Raw genomic sequence first — 18,131 nt, forward strand, 5'->3', positions numbered from 1 at the left:
TTTCCCTGGGTTTATAAACATCCAAATTCCCTGATGATGTTGCTGACTCGAGCCACGTCCTAACAGGCACTTAAGGTCAGAGATGGTTGGATAATCGGGAAAGGAACTCTCTCAGCATTTATTACATAAATCATAAATTGACATAATTCGTTACATAAGCGTAAACAAACACTTCTTCAATCCAGCAACAAAATCTAAAACCACAGAAGAAAACAGTTTGAATTCTCACCAGGGATGATATTGAAACTGCACCTTGAATTGGGAAACATTCTATATATTTCCTGATAGGACTTCTCGAGTAAGTTTCAAAACAGGTGTTCGTTTCGTGCCCGGAAGTGACCCCGCCTTTGCAGGAGCTAAAATATATAGAACATTCTTACCTATTTTCTATAGCAGGTGTACATAAATTACGTTACTACCCCTAAAAGTTGAAACCTATGCTAAAACGCCCAAACACCTGTTTCATCATTGTAAAAGCATAATTTAACGAAGTGAAAATATTTGCCCCAGGGTCTTCGCAGGGGCCCAGGTGGGGCCCAACTCAAAATTTGCAATTGAAAAGAGGGGCAAATTGCATATCGTTTGAAAGCTAGTGTTAAAAGAAAAACGATAACAGAAGACTCACATCTCTAATCAAACTCTGTGCGAAATGGCGGAAGATTCAAAATTTGAAAACAGTCTGCAGCTAACAGTGCAGGGTCACCACTAGAATTCTAAAACGGTGGAACAGGTGTCAAAATTCTAAAACACGTGTTTCATTATTTGAAAAGTGCTATTTATCGAAATGATAATATTTACGCCAGGGTCCCCGCAGGGTCCCAGGTGGAGTCCAACTCAAAATTTTCAATTGAAATCAGGGGCAAGTAGCATATCGTTTGAAAGCCAGTGTTAAAAGAAAAGCGATAACAGAAGTCTCACAGCTGTAATCAAACTCTGTGCGAAATGGCGGAAGATTCAAAATTTGAAAGCGGTGCATGGAGACCACTAGAATTCCAAAACGGTGAAACAGGTGTCAAAATTCTAAAACACGTGTTACAGTATTTAAAACGTGCAATTTATCTAAATAAAAATGGTTACCCCAGAGCCCTCATAGGGTCCCACGCGGAGTCTATCTCGATGTTTTCATTTGCAAAGAGTTCAAGAAGTATATCGTTAATAAGCTATCGCTCTTCAACTTTCCGAAGGCCCGTCTGGTAGAAGCAGTCTAGAAGACATGGCTCCGTCGAATGTTGTTTGCTGAAGCTTGGGTTTTGCTCTGGTCTATGTGTGAGAGCCACGTAAGTCACACGCCATGGTCGTAGCAACGGGTAGCTGCCAGGACTTTATGTTTTTATGCAGGTATAAGGGCCATATGCATGACGATCACTCTACGGCGTGATAGTGAAGCTTGAGTGTCTCGTGGAGGGGTGCGGCCATGCTGTTGTTCATGAAGAAGTGATAAAAGCACAGTGGTTGGAGACACCAACTGCACTGAATAAAACTCTTCTCCATGCAGTGTTTGTCGTCCGGAATCGAACATGTCGAGAAAGCTGGATCTTTGTGTAGAAACTGAAAGACAAGTTTCTCACTTACTGGCAAATAAAATCGTCAGGAAGGTCGATGTATCCACATTTGCCGAAAGCGAACTTGATCATATCTTGGAATCGGGGTGATTCCAACTGATTTCCCAATCACGTGAGCACTGGAATACCGATTTGTCATGTCCAGCTTGTCTCCAAGTCCTTCATTCCGAACATGCTTGTGGGCATGCTTCACCATCATTTTTCTGTAAAGAATATATCCCACATCGAATGGCTGTCCATAGGAAGTACTGCCTAGAGTGATTGTTCCTGGATATAAGTCAGGACACTCTCGATACAAGTCCGGATCTCTCATGATGGCTGCGTCGTCCTTCAACAAAAGACACGAAGTTCCAACGTCTCGAACAAGATGTGGCAGGTATTCCTTGAATATTGCCTTTGTCATCATTCCTGACTTGTTGTCTCTGATTATGACTCCAGGGATCTGAGGGATTTTACATTGGACCCTTGATCCAAATTTCCCGGATGGTTCGCGGACCACAATGACAGTCGGGCCCACGAGCTTTCCTGATGCCGAAATCGCTTCCTGGACTGTGTAAGAATGTGTTATTTTTGATCCGGATCTTACTTGAGTTTCGACATGTTTTTGCTCCACGTTGAGTTAGAGTTCGTGGTGTTAGTAATTCATAATTAAATCCACTTTGATCAAGATTCACAATTTGATCAAGGTTGTCGTTACCCTCTTCAATCTCCCGCCTGATTTGTTGAATGTAGCTGTCGAATTCGTTTGAACTTTCCAGTGCTTTTGTTCTGGCTGCCATTGTCATGACTTTTGTGATTTTGACATCTGTATCACCGTTTAGGAATTCTAGTGGTGGCCATGCACTGTTTTCAAATTTTGAATCTTCCGCCATTTCGCACAGAGTTTGAATAGAGTTGTGAGACTTCTGTTATCGTTTTTCTTTTAACACTAGCTTTCAAACAATATGCTACTTGCCCCTCTTTTCAATTGCAAATTTTGAGTTGGACCCCACCTGGGACCCTGCGAAGACCCTGGGGCAAATATTTTCACTTCGTTAAATTATGCTTTTACAATGATGAAACAGGTGTTTGGGCGTTTTAGCATAGGTTTCAACTTTTAGGGGTAGCAACGTAATTTACGTACACCTACTATAGAAAATAGGTAAAAATGTTCTATATATTTTAGCCCCTGCAAAGGCGGGGTCACTTACGGGCACGAAACGAACACCTGTTTTGGAACTTACTCGAGAAGTCCTATCAGGAAATATATAGAATGTCTCCCAATTCAAGGTGCAGTTTCGATATCATCCCTGGTCAGACAGAAATGAATTCACATTAGTAAGGATTGTCTTTCCGTGTGTTTGTTATTCACAGTGCAACCAAAACAATTTATGTAATTAAAAAAAAAAAAAAAAGATTCACAACATTAATAACAGTCTTCATGGTAAATAATGTTTCTCAATCAGTCAATATATCGATGGGTGGGAAATCGTTGCCAATCAATGATCAATAAACATTGATTTCTTTACAGTTGTAAGTTACATGGTATTAATATCAACTTGTCTAAAAACTAGTAAGTTTTTGGTGCCCAAAATTGGGAACATTTTTATTGTATTTTGAAAATAGCACGAAATCACATATGGACGACTTATTCGATGACCCTCTGCCATTTTTTCGGCAACACCGTAAACCCATAGCTATAGAACTTTTGTGGTTGCTGGTCAAGAAATTGTGACTGTGATTTTCACAGGCCTCTTTTGAAACTAACTTTTAAACACTATTCTTGGAGTTCTACAGAGACCGAAACAAACGATAATTTTATGGTGCCAGGTCCAGGCTATACGGTGGGTGCATTAGAACCTCACAGGCAAGTTCTCTCATTTTCTGAAGGGTCGTTAAAATGTATGCCGTCTGATGTTGCATACGACATCTTTCTGTTGACCAGTTTCGGCCATTTATTTTGAGTTGTTTGGTGCTTGCGCTAATTGTATTGTAGACAGTACTGGTCCGAGTCTATCGTTTTCGCCCGGGACAGCAGCTCTTGATGCACATTGCCTTTGCAATTCCATCAAACGCGCAGCATAATCTTCCTGGGCATCAGTGTGAGCTTTGGCACAGATTTTGGATCTTCTCGTCGCTTCGACTATGGCCATTTTCCCACACTGCTGTCATAGGTTTTATCCCTCGTGACCAACCGCTTTAGAAATGACTTTAGAAAGTCCGTTACGTTTCAGTAGAAATTTGCAGATGGAAATTTGATCGAGTGAATGTTTTCGAAGCAGATAATGTGACACTCAAAATCGAGCTTCTTTTTGTAGTCAGCTTTCTTCAAATTATTTAACTCTGTTTAACTTGACTTATAAATGTCCGTTTCGGTCCCGCCTTGACCTACAAAAGGTCCGTCTCGGTCTCAGTATCATCTCTATTATTCAAACTGTAAAGTCTGTAAAATAAACTAATTCTTTAACTCGTCAGTAGCCTAACTTGGCTATTTATCTGTGAAACAATGAAGCAACAACTATAAACGCATTATAATTTTACTAAATTGGCCATTTAAATAAGTTGAATAGTTCTTTGTGGTGATCAAATAAATGGTAATATTGGGTAAATAATGTTTTAATGTGCTTATGAGCAGGGATAGGTGAGCGCCGCTAATTTAGGTAATATACGGAGTAAATTTGAGAAAACAGTAGTAAAAGCTTAAAATAAATACGGTTTACCAGATGTAGCCATTTTCTAATCGGGGCTTCTTTGAGACCCCACATTGCGTAGTCACTAATGTTCTCGCCTTAGATGTCTCTGTTCCGGCTTCGATTCCCGATAAAAACATTCGGTCGAAAAGGTGTAAAACCTTTTCCAAACCATCCATCCTGAGTGAGGCTTTCCCTGGGTTATCTTTATTTACACTACTTAAAGTCGGGATGGTACCCTTCATAAAAGGTCTCAGACCGCTTCCTTTCTCCTTTCCCCCACTTCCTCAGACAGTGTGTTCACCGAACGATGTCATCTCTCATAAGTGACGTGCTAAAATAGCAATAGATGCCGAAAACCCAGAAATTTGGGCTCAGACTCACCATAGAAGGAGTTTCTCACAATGATCTCAATCAGCCTCACTATTCTCAACGAAGCTTGAGCTCTCTCGATCTCGAGTAGACTAAGGACTTGAACCTATCTATTAATTTGTCTCCTGTCGAGGACTCATGCTCATTCGGGCTCGCGCTCAATTATTTTCCTCGAACCCAATTGGATCCGAAAACCAGGCTCACGAGTTTGAACATTCTGTACTTCTGATCAAAATCAAGAGTTATAATGCATTGCAGTTCCCCCTTTGCTGTGACCCTGCTCATGGGAAAGACAGAATCCGACCTGAATTGAAAATGAAATCTTTACGTCCCACGGTTATGCAGGTTAGTCTAAAGGAGACACTAATGATGACAAATGAATGAAATGGTTGAATGAAGAAAGTGGAAGGAAACGGAAGAACCCCGAGAAAATTCACGCACATGGTGTTTGTCCACCACAAAGCTCACTTGCCACGAGCTGGGATCGAAACTGGAACCCCATGCACGGAGGTGAACGCTCTATCATTGATCCACCGCGGCTTCCAACTTGAATTGAAACAGCCTGATATTTCAATATCTAAATGTGGATTTGAGCAAGTGTTTGCTACGACTTTTTTTCCTTCAAATTACGATGGACACACTCTCATCGTTTACAATCCTCTAACGCGAGAGTAGACCATCTTGCTAAATAAGCGAGAAAAAAAAGTTTTTTAAAAGTATATTTTCAACTGTTTGTTACCATCTGTTGTATCTCCTTTTCCACTGTACATCTTTTCAATTTATCTAATACGGCATAGCAAGTAACGGGCACCACAGATGGTTCTCTTTTAATTACTTCTCGCGCTGGAAAGAGCTACTTATGCTCTTGAGCCACGCAATTCCGTACTTGACCTTGGAGGCAGCAGCTGGATTATCTCTCCAAGCTATTGTCACCGGAACATCATTATGAAGACTTCTTCACAAAAGACTTACTACACCAACAGATCTTCCCTTTCACGGAGATCATGACGTATCCGTCCTCTCTATTGTTATGTGAGTCACTGTCAGTTGTATAACAACAAACATTTTCTTGTTCAGACGGTCATAGTTGTGGACATTCCGTCATGATCACTTTGAAAATGTCATTTTTGCCGTACTATTTGAAAGGTACTCCCTAAGATGCTTGAGAAGTGGACGAAGTGTTAAGGGGGCGGACTACTAAATATTTTTCAAAAGCTAACAATTTTTCTTTTGCCAGTTTTTCGTAAGTGAAAAGAGATAATGAAATGTATCTTACCTCAGTAATAGATAATTTTATTCTTCACCCGAAAATACGAATCGGAAGAATTTTCAGTGTTGCCACCCATAGAAATTATAGTGTGACCAGAATTTGAATTACCCAAAAATCTAGGTTATGGCAGCGACTAGAAAAATGAACTCAGCGGCAATTGATGAGTTATCATGCTATCTGTGTTCCTTGTTGATTACTTTTTAAGGAATGTTTTTCTTTATTTTGTAATAAATAATACAAAATAAATAATTTTTAATTATCAGTAGAATCAAAATACAAATATTATTAAAAAAGTAATAAACAAGGAACACAGACAACGTGATAAGTAATCAACTACCGTTGAGTTCATTTTTCTAGTCGCGGCCTTAACCTAGATTTTTGGGTAATTCAAATTTTGGACACACTGTAATTTCTATGGTTGTCAATACTGAAAATTCTTCCGATTCGTATTTTCGGGTGTAGAATAATATTATCTATTATTGTGGTAAGTTACCTTTCATTATCTCTTTTCACTTACGAAAAACTGGTAAAAGAGAATTTGTTAGTTTTTGAAAAATATTTAGTAGTCTGCTCCCTTAAATAGGTCTACATGAAAAACATTAGCAAATATTGCCATTTGTACTGCCAGAGAAAAGCATTGGTTTTGTGAATGTGTATACTTAAATGCAATTAATTTTTCATGTATTTGTAGGTTTATAATCTGGAAATATTACTAGTGCAATCTACTTTCACTACTCAGTGGCTGGACTAGCCAGGGGCCGGGGGGACCTAGGTCCCCAGTTTTCTGAGTGACAAAAAAATTTAAACTATTACTTATATATGTTTGAAAGTTTATAGTAAACTCATGATCTACCTATCACAGTTAGGGTTCTGGATGGCCTCCCCCAGTTTTTACCTTCTGAATCCGCTACTGTTACTCCTATTTGTTTTTCGGTAGGGTTTGTTAAATAGGGTGTACTGAAATAGCGCATACTTTCACTCCTTTATTTGTTGATGCAGATATAGCCTTAATGAGCAGGCAACAAAATTGGAAATTGCGCAAAAAAATGTTGTGCAACGTTGTCATCATTACCATAAGCATTTTGACTGATAAAGGATGACAATAGGATTTTCAGTTATCGCTATTATATGTGTTCACGAGCATCGTTAGAGAGGGGAAGGGGGAATATTTCCAGTCAATAATTTTCTGTACTATGTCTAACTGTAAGATTGCCAGTAAGATTAAAACTGTAAGAAAATAGACAATAATATAGAAAGCCAATGAGGAATGAAGTTCACAACAAGTCAACGTCCTAGAAAACTACGTAGAAGATAATTGCAAGTAAGTAGCTTCCAGTGTTGGGAAGTAACGTAACGCAAGTAACGCGTTACTTGTAACGCGTTACTTTTTAAGTAACGTTTCCTAGTAACGCGTTACATTTTTTCCAAAGTAACTGTAACGGTAACGCGTTACAAATTTTTAAGTAACGTACCTAGTTTGCGTTACTTTTCTCGCGTTATATTTCGGATGAGTAACTACAATATATGTATATATATTTTTTTCGGAAACAAATGTTTCTTTCCTGTAAGTGAATTTCTCAGAATGAAACAATCGAGCATGAACTACGTATGTCAGTGACTGACAGGGTGCCATAATTAACGATTTACAATAAGGGGTTAATATGTATAAACTGTGTTCTGATGAGCAGGCGTACTTTATTACTAGATAATAGTTTGCTGATGGTATGTAATATTGGAGTTCTTTCAGATCACTTTGCTTATCCCAAAGTCCAGTTTATTATAGAGTAGTGTAATGTTTCTCTATATTCTTTATTTTTAATTTTACATAACAACATTGTCGAATTTCGAATTCAAGTCGAGTTTCGAGTCAAGTCAAGGGTAATATCCTCAAGTCGAGTTCCGAGCCGATTCAGTTTTTCGCGTCGAGTTTCGAGTCCAGTCGAGTTTGATAAATGGCTCGTTCGTTTTAAGTCGCCTTGAAATCATGGCCTTATTACACTGGAAAACGAAAGCCATGAGAAACGTAAGCTAAACAGTAATATGGAATACTTTTAGTGTTGCTCACGAGAGGGGACACTGCTCGCATCTCGTCTCGTCTCGATAGCGAAACCACAAGAGACTTTTTATAACAAGCTCAGCTCGGCTCGGCTCAACTGAGAAGATGGCTCGAGCCGGCTCACTTGGGGTGAACGATCGGCTCGAGCTGGCTTGGTAGGGATGAGCCATTTGCTCATTTGGCTCAACTGAGCTGAGGGCTGTAGCCGAGTCGGTTGGGTGAGCTGTTGGGCCGGCTCACTTCTCGGTTCGGGTCGATAGTGAATGAGCTGTGAGCCGAGCTGCTCGAGTCCTTGACAATTCTAAACCCGGGCCGAGCAGTTTTGAAGATATTTGGCCAGTAACCTATAACTTTCAACATTGTTTGGTTCGAGCCCGAATACTCAACCTAGACCCTCAACCCAAATTCAGAAGCTCGTGAACAATGTCCTTGACTCCTAGACTTCATGACTACCGAGGATGGCAATAAACTAGTTTTTTAGTATTCAACTACAAACCGCCTATCTTTCATTTTTATATACAGTGTTATTATTATTATTATTATTATTATTATTATTAATAATAATAATAATAATAATAACAGGTGTAATAGCAGTAGTATCATTGATAATAATTATACTGTCTATGTAATATACTTGAAAAATGTACTCGAAACTACACACCGGATTTAGCTCGAGTCGACTCGAAACTGGATCCCAATTCGAGTTGAGTTGGAGGAAATTTTTCGAGTCGAGTTCTCGGTTCGAGCTCAAAGATGTCTGTTTCTAGTCGAATCGAGTGTCAAAGAAAACTCGCTCGAACTCACTCGTGTCCATCCCTACAAGTAACGCAGTATGGCATTTTATGAATGTTACATTATATGAAAATGTACATATATCAAGTAGAAATTTGTCCTTGCAATTACATAAAGGGTTTCAGAACGTGCAATATTATTATTATTATTATTATTATTATTATTATTATTATTAATAATAATAATAATAATAATAATAATAATAATAATAATAATAATAATAATAATAATAATAATAATAGCGGTAGTAATAGTAGTACGGAAAATTGAAGTCATTTTTTTTTCACATTTTTAAAGTTTCGGACCTAAAAGTAACGCGTTAGTAACGCGTTACTTTCAAAGTAAAGTAACAGTTACTTTTTTGGGGCAAGTAACGCGTTACTAACGCGTTACATTTTAAGAGAAAGTAAAGTAACTTGTAACGCGTTACATTTTTACAAGTAACTTACCCAACACTGGTAGCTTCTAGAAGTTTTTCATAGACACTGCAATAGTCAATTTTACTTCCCTGCTCCTGATATTCATATGATAATTTCTGCTTTGCCAGAGATCCAAACGGAAACTGCTATGAAAATGTCGTCGATAGTGAAAGGAATTTCAAAGGCCCAAAGACTAGCAGAAATCAAAAGGAGCGAGTTCGCCATGAGGATACGCTGTGTTTAGGAATTTACAGATAAATCATGAGAAGGGAAGGATTCAAGGTGTAAACGTGAAATGTTCAGTAGATATATATTTTGCTTTGTAAATATTATAACGCAATACAAGTACATCTCACAAAGGAATGGGGTTTATACACTTTATTTCAGTGCAAAGCAAAATTTCACACAATTTCCTGAATCCTGTTGTTGGCAACGTCACAGTCGAAATTTGCGCAATTTCAGCACTTTTGCTCCTCGTTAATAAGTCAAAGATTACATAGATTATCAACGATCGAATCCTTAGAAAAATTTGCGCAATGTCGTCGCATCGGTTAAATAACCAACAGTCAACAATACATTGAACTTAATTAGTGTCAAGCGTGAATCTGCCCCCACCAAAGTTTTTTTTACTTGTAGCTCCTACACTAATTAAGCACTAACGTTAGGGGTTGGTGCACTAAGAAGCACTAACGATGCACTAACGATTGACACTAATTTTATCGTTAGTGCTCAAAGTGGGGGCCAAGTTCACGGACGTGGTGAAACTTCTCAATAGCAGACACCAATGGCACATTATATTTGTCCGTAACTCAGAGGTGTTCACTACAGGGAAGTTACACATTTAGATTAGTCATATAGCTCATGTGGCAATTGCATGATATTTATATATACTGTAAATACATATGTTAAAAATATAAATATACGTAACGTAACGAAAAGACGATAAATAATTACGAAATACTTCTCCTACTTATATGTTCAGAAGGAAAATAATGGAACTAAATTGTTTTTATAAGACAAAGAGTACAGATGGAGTGTAAGACCAAATTTTCATGCTACATCAATCATTTCTCTCTTAAACAAGTATATTTTTTTATTCAGAAAATGTAAAAATGTATGTTGAATTAGGAGATTTTGGGGGGAGGGTTCAGAGCCAATAGATGCCCAATGACTGAGCCCCTATATATCACGATAGATGACATCAAGCTGAAGAAAATGATATGGTTCTAAGTAAATTCTGATGTGTAGTTTTCGAGAAAAATGAATTTTTATAGTACTAAAAAATATGTATTTCTTTGCCAAAAAAATTGATAATTTCATTAAGGTAGAATAGATGGTTCATTTACTTAACCCTATGTAAAAAAAAAAGAAGAAGAAACGAAATATTTCAATTTAACGTCCCACGATTATGTCCTTTAGACTAAGGGAAACGATGATTAAGGAAAAGGAATGACAATGAAAGAATTGGTGGAATGAAAATGTGGAAAGAAACGAGAGTACCTCGAGAAAGCCGCTGAACACGATGTTATCCACAACAAAATTACTTGGTCGGGGGTTGAATCAGGGACCCCACGCACCAGAGAAGAAGAAGAATACACTGTTGTGTAGCTTGTTTGTAGTTTCCAAACAGTGATGCACATAATCTCAACAGTGGTGTACGTAATAGTTCTAAGCAGCTGGATGAGATAATTGAATTATATTACGATACGGAAAACCATTGATGAAACTGTCAGCTAGCAACACTGCTTCTTGTCTTCAAGGTTGCATACATTGCTGGAGTCCACCATAGTGTGCTCACTTTTTTCCCATTTTTGCGAACGCTACGCGCAGATCAATAGGAAAAAAGGGGGAAACGCATGCTTCTTTTTTTCCCCTTTTTATCGTTTTTGGATTTTCCTTCCCCTGTTTTTCTTTTTTTTTCTTTTTAACCTGGACGTATGAAAAGAAGGAACGCTAGTGTGCTATAGGCATAAAAGACATACACAGCGGGTACGAGGGAGGAGTGATGGAATAATAGTCGATGCAGCCCGGGAGAACGAACGCCACACCCAGATAAGACGGAAAACTGGGAACTAATTGGCTTTTCCTATAAAAAAGAAAAAGGGAGGAAGACGTGTACTTCCACATACGGACATCTAACTTTCTTCGGAAGTCAAATGTGATTGGTTCCGAAGAACCCGCCTTTTCAATGACTATACAATGCGTGGACAAGACTGTTTAAGCAGAGAAAGTAACAACAAAATACGAGTTTTTAAAATTATTATTATTATTAAAATACGGCAATAAGTATACACGTTATTCTTTTTCAAGTATTCCTAGAATCTAGCCATCATAGTTTACATTGCAAGTAGTGTGTTTTTCACTGTTAGACAAAATCAAACAGAACAATATGTATCTTTTCTACTTAACAATCTATGGTCTCATATACTGAACATGAAAAAATAATCTATTTTAGCAGAATACAAACTATCTATCAACTTCATCATATTTCAATGACCGACAAGTTTTAACGCTAAAGTAGAATAAAAATTATCAACTGCATTAGATTGGCAAGGAACGACAAGTTTTAACGCCAAAGTAAAATAAAAACTAACTGCATCAGATTGGCAAGGAACGACAGGTTTTAACGCCAAAGCAAAATAAAAACTATCAATTGCATCAGATTGGCAAGAAACGACAGATTTTAACGCCAAAGGAGAATAAGAATATTATCAGCTGAATCAGATTGGCAACAAACGACAGGTTTTAACGCCAAAAAATCGTTTTTTTTTTCTCGATTTTCTCATGAACCACGCATTGTGATTTACCCTTATGCATGCTATTTTGTTGAACTAGATATACTCTATCGATTAATATATTTGTGCTCTGTATTTCGTCAAAATTATAGTTTAACAGAAGCTAAAATTCAACAACTTTGGCCTATATCATATTAAACATAATACACATATGTATATGTAGCTACTGTCTTCTTGTTAGTGTCATAATGCAGTTTGTGTGGGAATAGTTCTTGTACACGAATTTTTAGCTTCAACGTGAAGGGTCCCAGTTTCGATTCTCGGTGGGGACACTCGTGTAACAGCTAAGTGTAACAGCTTTTTCAGGCCAGCCGTCCTAAATGAGGTTTTCCTGGGTTTTCTCATTCACACTAGAATGTTATCTAACATAATAGTTCCGGACCGTTTCGTTCCTGCCGGGCAGTGTGGCTACCGAGGGACCTCATTTCTCATAGCGTGTGATGGGCTAATATGGCCATAGACGCCAAAAGCCCAGAAATCTAATTCCTAATCATGGTCCTAGTTTTTCGTTTCATTTTTTTAAAATTTTTATATAAGTTTTTCTCAAAAACTAGTCATTCATATGTCTTTGCTTAGCTTGATATCTATCCACTGGTATATACTCTACCTTTGGACATGTTTCTTTTGTTAAATGATAATAATATTGTAGAAAATTATATAGCTTTTATGAAGGTTTTGACTCCTCGACATTATATGAATTCTGATTCCTCCTTATTGAGGATAGACTATATTAGTTGACGTGCACACAAGAGAGCACCAAACACCTGCATAATGAAGTCTTACACAAGTCTATGCATGGTAGTATCCCAAATCATAATTCTGAACACTACTTCAGTTCTAAATTTCAAGTGTACCATGACCCGTTTTGAACCACTGCGTAAAGAAACTGGCCACCCTATCCCAGTACCTAACTGGTTTCGTACCAATACCTACCTACTTAACTTCGGTCGAAACACTCAATAAGTTATTATTATTATTATTATTATTATTATTATTATTATTATTATTATTATTATTATTATTATTATTATTATTATTATTATTATTATTTTGAAGAAAGGAATTGGATTACCCGTCGGCGTCCTGGGGCTATAAGTTCAAGGTAGGAAAGAAAGCGACTAATTGGGTCTACACATAACATAAAAGGCACAACACCACCTTTTGTCTTGTGGGACTGAGGAAAAGTTGAAATAGGATTCCTGGCGTGTGACTCGAAACTGAAACTTCTAATCACGAAGCACAAGCGATATAATCGTCCACCTTCTCCTCTTACTTAAGAACACTAATTGTTCCCCGTAAGTCTTCCGCTTAACAGAACACAGTACACTGAACGCAGTATTTAATTAAAAGTGCTAATTGTTTATATTTAAGTTTTTGGGTCTTCTCTTCCCATAGGTGAATCGAGAGAGTGGTGAATCGTCGTTCACCCACCCAGCGGAACGGGGATCAGTGCTGTCAAAAGCCTAGTAAGAGAAAAAACTGAAAAATTCCCCCCCCCCCTCAGGACTCCATCCTGGATACACCCCTGACTCGTCAGGCCTTATGCAGAGTCGTTGTGACGTGTGATTAGTGCCATACTAAAGAGTTCTACTAACATATGTTTCCTGCAGTAGTCAGGCTTTTAGTGTGTCACTAATCATACGTCTCAAAACGACTCTGTATAGGCCCAATCTAGTCTAGTGACTAACGCTCGTGCTTTTAGTGCCAATGATCTTTGAATTTGATTCCTGATGGAAGAGCACAAACATTTAATTTCGTAATCATTCACTTCCATTTATCGTCCGTTTCCTTGAGCCTAGACAGCATAAACGTGAGACGTTAAACTAAAAAAAACATTTAATTTTCATTTAGCTTTTTATTATAAAATAAAAAAATATTTAGATACAAATTCCATTTTTAGCTTGCACAAAGAAATTTATTTTTTCTCTTTTAAAGAAAGTCATGTACGAGTTGAAATAAAGTGTAAAAGAGGATACGCTTTTTTTTTTCGTATTTAGCTAAAGATGCCTGTAAAAAATGTTTTTACACCTCATGTGGTTAACACTAAATTATCCAGTGTTGTCTATGATTTCATCTATTTTAATGGACACTAGCACTGATTGATTAATGTTCATTCAACTCAAGTCACAGTTTGTACAGTATTATTAGGTTGTAGCTGGTTGAAAAATAAATACATTTTTTGGTTAAACTCATACCAAAAGATAGGAAACCTTATTACCAACGTAATGCACAATGTTTACAATGTAATTCTAATGTTCGTAATTTTAACTTAAAACAATGAACATATGAACAGGCTTGAAAGAAACCAGAGCTGACATCTGTTGGTACGAAAGCAAAATAGATACCTTTTACCTCATTCATGTCTCACAAGATGGCAGCACGAGTGATTCGATGATGTTGCCCTCTCAATTTGATGTGTAGAAACATGATGGCTACAAATCATCATAAATTCTTATGGTCAACAACATGTAACTTCTTACGCAAAACCAAGTAAAACTGGTGTTTTGAGCAACTACATGCATAAGGTAGTCAAAAAATTGTCACTTCTGCTTCAAACATAACGGATTGTGCAGTCTCCATTTCAGACATTAATTAAAAGTAGGTTATTGCGACAATATTTATAATTTTATAGATTTAATATAAAATACTAGAGCTTCACATGGTGACACAAATATTCACGAAAGGTACAAATATGTCACAGAGTAAATGTTCTGCCAAAATTGAATGCTAACTTGCAAAAGTTATATTACTGGAGTAAGATAGTTTCCTATGGACAGGGCAAGAATATGAAGAACGCTAGCCAACCTTAGGTATCCGCTATACAAAGTACTGTATATCACGAAATGTGGCCAAGGAATACATTTGCACCCTCCTAAAATTAACTTAAGTTTTAGTTACTCCTTGACTTGGTTCCTATTTAACAAATGAAGCAATGTTATTAAAACAACATAAACGTAACTTTTAAGGCACACACCTGCGTGTGCTTTAAACGAACAAAGCCTGTTCAAAGAATGATCTGATTGGCTTAGACAAACCATGTGACTTCTTGCTCCAATGCATTTGTGCATTCTCCAAATGATGTAACGACAATAAAAATTAGCAGTATGTATTGCCATTCTCCAGTAAGGTTGAACGACAACTTGCCATGGAATAGCTGCACGTGGATTTGATATTAGAACAAGTCTGTTTTGTGTTGGTGTTAAAACACTTGTTGTATTTCCTGTTATTTCATAGAGCTATCAATTACTTAATCAACGTACATTTGCGATTCTTCATTTCAAGTGCCTTTCAGTCATGAGAGAAACCTACCATATATATATATATATATATATATATATATGTGTGTGTGTGTGTGTGTGTGTATCCTTTCAGTCATTTAAAATATCGATGTGTTTGCTAATAAACTTATGTTCGGTGCAACGACATTGCGCAAATTTTTCTAAAGATTAGATCGTTGATAATCTAAGTAATTTATGTCTTATTAACGAGGAGCAGAAAGTGCTGAAATTGCGCAAATTTCCGCCGCGACGTTGCCAACAACAGGATTTAAGGAATTGTGTGAAATTTTGCATCGAAATGAAATGTATAAAGCTATTCCTTTATGAGATATATTTTATTGCATTCTAATATTTACAAAGCAACATACTTATTTACAGAAAATTTCATTTTACAGTTTGAATGCTTGAAATTTAAATCCTACAGCTTTTAAAAATGTCATACGTGCCTTCTCATAGTTTCTCTGCGAATTCCTGAACTCAGCATACTTCCTCATGACAAACTCGCTCCTTTTGACTTCTGCTGGTCTTTGGGCCTTTGAAATTCCTTTTAATATGGACGTTATTTTCATGGCAGTTTCCGTTTGGATCTCTAACAAAGCAGAAATCACCGTATGAATATCAGGAGCAGGGAAGTAAAATTGACTATTATAATGTCTGTGAAAAGCTTCTGGTCCATTTGTCGTCCGACGCATCGTGGATGGTATAGACGCCCACATGACAGGTGGATACCTAAAATTAATAAAATAAAAAGATCCTTAGTTCATGCACACAATTATTGACAATTTATATAAAACACTAAAACATTTATAACACTAGATTCAAGAAATATTTATAGTCTTGGTCCGTAATTTGTTTACAACTATCAAAACCTGCATTTTAATCTACGTCTTACATGAAGACAGAAGAAAATTTCACTATAATTAAGTTGCATTGAGAGAAAATACCATATCAGCACAACCATTAATGTTGTGTTCAAACTAGGACAACAGTTTTTGCAGTATTAAGAGTTATTGAAGCATGTGCTACTATAGATGAAATTCAAAAGGAAGCTACTTACTTGCAACCGTCTTCTATGTAGTTTTCTAGGACGTAATCGGAAAATTTATGCCCTGTATCATCCGGCGTCATTGATATTAGTTGAGTAAAGGCATCTGATACTTCTGTTGGATGTAAATATGGCAACCCAAAAAATGCCTTTATCCATGAACCTGTAAGAAAAGCAATAATAATAATAATAATAATAATAATAATAATAATAATAATAATAATAATAATAATAATAATAATTTGTTAGAATAAGCAAGCATTGGGAAAGTAGTGAAATTGATGGATCTTACTGTTGGCTTTATAATTTCTTCATTTCGTACATTATTAGAACAGCAGTTTATTTGCTTTTAAGAATGGTGACTGAATTAAGATTCTTCAGTCAAACAGAATAAGATTCTATTTTCAACTGTATTCTGTATTAATATATAACAAAACAAAGTCCACATGGTATTATTAAATTAATAATAAAGAATAATAGACCATAATAATATCAATAATACCTAGTTCAGATTTTGGATCCATATATGCTTGTCGCAGATCATTGTCGGCTTGAATCCTCCGCCACCATGTTTGTCCCAAATGGAATCTGCAGCCACGAATGTCACAATTTGGAAACACATTCTTGAATAATACCTAGGTAATATATAACAAATGTTTCTCACAGCACCTAAGAACAACTAAGACGCAAATGCAAATCTAAGTATCATTTATAGAAAGGTGAAAGGATAGTTATTAAGATATGTGGTAGACACACCTGAAATATGTATACAAGTGCTTGTTTCTGATTGGCCAAAACTGGAAGATATAGACAAATCTTTATTTCTGATTGGTCGAACGTCTGTTCACGATATTTCAAGAGAACTTCTAGAAATATTTATATATATTGTTTATTTTATATATGTTTGTTTTCCTTACAGTATTTCAAAACTATTTGCTTTCAATAACTATATTCTTACAGTTTTAATCTTACAGTTAGATATGATACGGAAAATGAATGACTGGGACACATTCCCCAGTCACCCTCTCTAACGACGCCATTGCACACATATAATATAGATGACTGAAAATGCTATTGTTATCCATTACTTTGTATTTTTTTTTTTTTTTTTGTTAAAACGACTTGCATTTTGGTGACTGTTTTTATTAGTCGATATACTTATGGTAATGATGGCAACGTTGCACAAGATTTTTTTCGCAATTTCCAATTTTGTTGCCTGCTCATTAAGGCTTTATCTGTGTCAACAGATAAGCGTGGGAAAATTTGCGCAATGTCGGTGCACCCCTTATGTTTAGTGTCCAGTCCACATATTTTTTCTTTATATATATTTGTATATATAGTCTATATGAATACATTTTTCACTTTTTAACTGCTTACTGGAAATTTTTTGCATCATTTTGAAACATTTAAAATAAATCCTCTTTCATTTTTTTATCTAGTTTTTGCAGAAGTTGAGCTGTTGGAAGCGAACCAGGAACTAGAGAGATGTCCTCCGTCTCCCTTCCCCCACTTCTCATCTGCTATTCGTGGAAAAATAAGGAAGTATGTATGAGTGACCAGAGTAGACGATGGAGGGGGAAATGGCAATTGAATTACATAGTTCATTCCGGTTGTCATGACTACATCCTGAAATACTGCAAACCGAGAAGCACAACCATAATAAATAAATAACATGAGCAAACTTTTTGTTAAAATTATTTTTTTTTTAAAATTGTTTCATCCTTTTACAAATTCATTGGATACTTTAGTGTATGATAATTCTTTGAGATTGGATAGATAGTTCCTAAAATATAATTTTGATATAGAGAACAAGAGTTTTATTACTGCTATCTACCGGGTCATTCCATATGTAAAGTCGTTTTTTTCCGGAAAC

At 36.6% G+C, this 18,131-nt stretch overlaps 1 long non-coding RNA gene across 2 annotated transcripts in view; it reads left to right on the forward strand.

Moving 5' to 3' along the window:
• LOC145676104 (uncharacterized) overlaps nucleotides 1-18,070 on the forward strand; it is an 83,474-nt gene extending 65,404 nt beyond the window's left edge. For both annotated transcript variants that reach the window (XR_014129287.1, XR_014129288.1), the window contains exon 4: nucleotides 17,698-18,070. This is a non-coding gene — a long non-coding RNA (uncharacterized LOC145676104). The remainder of the gene's footprint in view (nucleotides 1-17,697) is intronic.
• Nucleotides 18,071-18,131: the final 61 nt, after the last annotated feature.

This window comes from Thermobia domestica, chromosome 18, assembly GCF_964235325.1.
Source record: "Thermobia domestica chromosome 18, izTheDome1.hap1.1, whole genome shotgun sequence".
In the NCBI taxonomy this organism is placed as follows: Eukaryota; Metazoa; Arthropoda; class Insecta; order Zygentoma; family Lepismatidae; genus Thermobia; species Thermobia domestica.